Source organism: Cherax quadricarinatus, chromosome 15 (assembly GCF_038502225.1).
Source record: "Cherax quadricarinatus isolate ZL_2023a chromosome 15, ASM3850222v1, whole genome shotgun sequence".
NCBI lineage: Eukaryota > Metazoa > Arthropoda > Malacostraca > Decapoda > Parastacidae > Cherax > Cherax quadricarinatus.
In genome coordinates, this window is record NC_091306.1 from 40,302,003 (window position 1) to 40,307,092 (window position 5,090).

Sequence of the window (5,090 nt, forward strand, 5' to 3'; positions counted from 1 at the left end):
GCATATTCACAAAGGAAAAAAAAACCCTAGCAAAAAGTTTGCCAGCCTGAAGATGCATTCCTTAAAGAGAACCCAAAAAATTCTTCCCATGGATAAATCTTTTGTTTACAACTGTAAAATCAAAGTTGCACAGATAAAAAGACATGATGTTCAATGTTTTAATCGAAAGGGACCCAGACCTGTGGGGGCAAAACACATTTTGATGGGAGGGTTCAAATTCAATCAAAGGGAAGGTAGGATAAGTTTTTTTCTTCCCTTTCCCCTAGGAAGCCTTGATATCTGTGGGGGGTTTGATCCGGAAAGGAAACCTTCCTTCTGGGACTAACTGAATGCCTCCATTTGCGTAACCAAACGGGTTTAGTTTTCCATCCGGGAGCATGACCTGAATAAAAGCCCCAGCAGGACGAAGGGACCCCCTGAAATTTAAAACGTTAATTTGTTAACTGTTGCATAGGGGTTTACCAACAACCTGTCGATTTATACCTTTTTGTGTTCATCTTGTCAGAACTGCAAAAATGGTCTTGGACAGAAAACCCCTTGGACAGCTTTTAAAGTGAATTTGGGATCTGAGGGACATGACCTCAGTGGCCATTCTCACTACTCCTACTACCTGCCCTCCTTGACGTATTTGCCCCATTCCTTGATCTTCATATAGTTCCTGATTTGGAACTAACTTCCAGGCGGGGACGAAAACCCCCAAATTTGACTTCAGGGGGATGGACTTTTACACTCTTAAATCCTCCTTTCCCTTTTTCGTATTCGACTGAAGAAGTCTCCGTGTGGCGAAACGTTTCGAAAAAGTTGTCTAACTGTTATATGTGTTTTACCTAAAAACCAGTTAATTAAAATTATATTCCCTTTTACAGTTAAAAAAAGGGAAAAAGACACAAACACCTTTTGGTCACAAGCCCCCCGTTTTCAACATTTTAAATTTTTTTTCCTTTCTATTTTCCAAAATTTAATATCATTTTTTTTTGGTTTCCAACAAACATTAATAAAATTTCAATCGGGGATAAACGTTTAATTGAGTTTAAACCCGATCAAGTTTTTCCAGAAATAAAACTTTAGTTAATAAAACGAAAAAAAAAAATTTTACGCAGCCAAAGGAAAATCAGTTTTTAAAAAAAAAAAAAAAATCCCCCCAACCCCAAAAGTTTAAATTTTTTCAAAAAAGGTTCCCCAAAAGTTTTTATCAAAATTTAAAATTTTTAATTTTTTTAAGTAAGAAAGTAAGGTGTTTATTCGGGAAATACAAAGCTTTCATAGAAATTTACATATAGCAATATTCCCAAAATTACTAATTTGGACTTATTCAGCCTAGACTTTATAAAAAACATTAAAGTTTTAATAATGAGGAGGTTTTTTTTTATTCAAAAAAATTTTTATTTATTTAACAATTAGAAAAAGGGACTTTTGGATGAAAACTTTAATTTTTTTCTGAAAAAAAAGGGCTGAAAATTGAAAGCCCCTCAGAAAATTTTTTTCAGGTAATTCAAAAGGGTTTCAACGATTGAGGTTTTAAAGGTCTTAAACAAATTTTTAATATACCAAATTTAACAATGGTTGAGGCATTTTATGTAGAAATGTACCCCTTAAAACTAAAACTGTTCAAAAGGGGAAAAAAATATTAAAGGATTTGGGAATAATGTTAGAAAACAGTGGGAAATATAAACCACACGGGGGGAAATTTTAAATCGTCCATGGTCCAAGAGGGGGAAATTTTTTTTCGGGGAGCCAAGCAAAGGGGTTTTTAAAAAATTTTCAGACTCTTCCAAAATCTTCAATGGGTTCCATAACAATCAGGAGGTCCTTAAAATGCCAACAATTGTACAATTTTCCCCAGTTATCGTACACTGACTGAAATTTAACAGCGATCAGCTAAAGACTTTTCCTGGGGGACCGAAATATAAAGGAAAAAAAAAAGGCAAGTGCTCAGGCAGAGGTCAAATTTTTTTTTAAGTACCCCCAAAAAAATTTTGTACAAAATTTCCCAATGACTTTTAAAGTCCACAGAATAAAAAACACAAGGCATTCAAAATAGTTTTTGAATTCACTTTATGGAGAATGCATCATATAAACTGAAAAATTATTATAACGATAAACAAAAATTTTAATCAAACAAAAATTAAAATTTCTTTTTCTTTTATTTATTTTACTGGCCCTTTTTAACCCAAATTTAAATTTTTCCCCAAATTTCCCCCTCCCTCCCAGACCTAGAAAATTGGGTTTGAAATTAAACAAAAACTCATTTGCAGTGTGTTTGAATGATATAAAAAATAGTTTAGTCCCAAAAAAGTAAAAAAAGGTCCCATTTCTTTACGATTTCACCGGCATCAAGGGCCCTTTAGGGTGTCCCAAAAGAATCCATCGCGGGTTTCCCGGGGCTTGGTTTAGCATACGGGAAAGGGCAACTTTTTGCTTTTGCATTTTGACCAATTTTTCCCATTCCAAGATTTATGGAATGGGGTCAATAACATCAATTTGACTTGGGGCCGTCCCCCGCAGCGTGTTTGTTAGAAAAACCCCAAAATGGTGAGAATTTGAGGATCAAGAGTCATTCTCCAGTTATGGGGATAGACAAATTTGAAGAAAGAAAAAGTTAAGGAATTCCGGGTCTAAGATACATCCCATTTGGAATGGTTTTTAAAACCGACAAGTTAAAAAAGAGACACTTATAAAGATTCCATTGTTTAATTCTCAATTTTTTAAAATTTTCTTTTCAAAAAACCCTTCTCAAACTTCAACATCCCAACATCATGGGATCTTGGTACAAAGCTTCCCCCAACCTTTGACGACGACCTACTTTTCCCAGTGGGAGTCCCACTAAGATCCCGCCTCCTCCTCTTCAACTCATTCCTGCGTACAACCACCTCTCCCCATTCCTTCCACAAAGGATGGACTAACACATCGTTTCAGGTTGAGGGGCTGATTACCCAAATTCCTGTTTCCCCTTCACTTTTTGGGGTAAAAAACTGTGGAAACGTTTCTTCAATAAAAATCTTTTTGCATGGTTTCCCTTCTTCCCATCAACTATTAAACACTGAAGGGTTTTTGAAGGCTGAAAATTTCCACATGATTTTTGGGGGGAAAAAATTTATATTTTTTCAACCCAAAAAAACCCGATCCAGCGACACTTTAATTACACACACTGTCGCTTTTTTTTACGGGCAATTTTTTTAAGATCAAACTGAGGATTTTGGGGGTTATCTGATCTGTTCCAGGATGTCAAATGAGTTCAGGGCTTTATTAGGTTACGGGAAAAAGCCAACTGTGCCAAAAATTTAACCAAGACCTAATAAAAAATTTTAAACCTTTTTTGGGTGAGGGTTCTAGGTGGCTAAAATAAAAACGGAAAGAGGAAAAAAAGCAAACGGGGTTTTTAAAAAACATTTTTGGAATATCTAATAAATAAATAAATAAATAATAAATAATAATAAATTAAACCAACTGTTAATTTAAAAGATATTTCCGTGACTTTCCCCAGAAAACATATTTACTTTTTTCCGACTCCCTCATTTAGATCTCTGGGAGTGTAAAAAAAAAACACACACACACACACACACACACACAACACACACACAATTTTTTTTGAAATGATACAAAATAGTACAAATGAATACAGTTATGAAATGCCAAAACCCCGTATGCAGAGCATTATGGGGGCTTAAAAATTTAAATTTAGATTAACTGCAGTGATATATTAGGTAAACATTTTAAACAGATAACAATTAAACAAATGGTATTAAAAAAGAAGGTATAAATTTATTTTTTGTTTAAATTTGTAGAATGGAGTATTCTGTTGGGGAATGAAAAAATAAAGTTTTTTTGGGATCGATTTAAAATTTATGAGATACAATTTTAAGATAAATTTTTCAGATTTATTTGGTTTTTGGGGGAGTAAGTGATTTTGAGAAGAACTTGAATTTATAAAAATTTTCTTTTTTTATTTAAGGTTGTTCCAAATTTTAGGCCTTTTGTGCATTGGTTTTTATGGGGAAAAAGGAACGAAAATAAAAGTGATCTTGGGTTTTTGTTATTCATGTGCTGTTAGGTTTGGGAGAGATGTTTTTAGGGGGGAACAAAAAGGTTTCTAGGGGTAAAATTTTCAGTAAAAATAGGATTTTTATGGTGAGAGGAGGTTTGAATTGGGGAGTTTTCTGTAGTGAAATTTATCATCATTTTGACCACCTTTTTGGGAATTAATGGGGCTCAGATTTTATTGTTGTTGCCCCAGCACAAAACCAAGGGGATAGGAGGAAATAAGATTAAAGGGCCGGGGGGTACCGGGGAAAAAAGTATCTTCGATAGTATCCAGGGCTTGGAAATTTTCGGAAATTTTTTTATATGTGTTTGAAATTGAGATTATAAGGTGGATTCCAAATTTTTTCCCTCTGTGAGTTTTGTGGTGAAGTTTTCAAAAAGGCTCACCCTTTCCCCTAATGAAGTAGGTTTTTTCAATTTTTGGAAGTTTGTGGGCCCCATCCAATAGATATTTTTTTAATTGTATTTACAGATTTTGACTGGGCCGGGGAGAGAAGCGTTATGTCATCTGCAAATAATTGGGTTTGAGGGTTGATGCATTTGGAGGTCATTTATGTATGAAAAGAAAGGGGGGTTTTCTTGGGATCCCAATTTTTTGGGGGGAAGGTTTCCCATTTTTTGGGACAATTGGTTTTCTGAGATATGACTTTGAGTTGAAAAATTGGAGAAATCATGGTCAACTGTTTAAAAGTTTAGTAAGTCAATGAAATCTCAGGGGGCTTCTTTTTTTTTTGCAAATATGTTCTAGCATGATAAAAGCATATTAGTATTTTTATTGGCCGAACCAAATTGAAGGGGTTGAGTATGTTGTGGGGGATGAGATAGGAATAGATTACTGTGAATTAATTTTTTTAAAGATTTTGAGAGGGTAAGTGGGTATTAGCCATAGTTATTCAAATCTGTTTGGGCTCCTCCTTTATGAAACGAGCACGTATCACATTGACATACACACACAATACACACAACTCACACGGACGTATATACAACAGGCTTAGTGTCCAAAGGACATGTGCCTGAGGATAAATTAGTAACTAAATACTAGAACACAC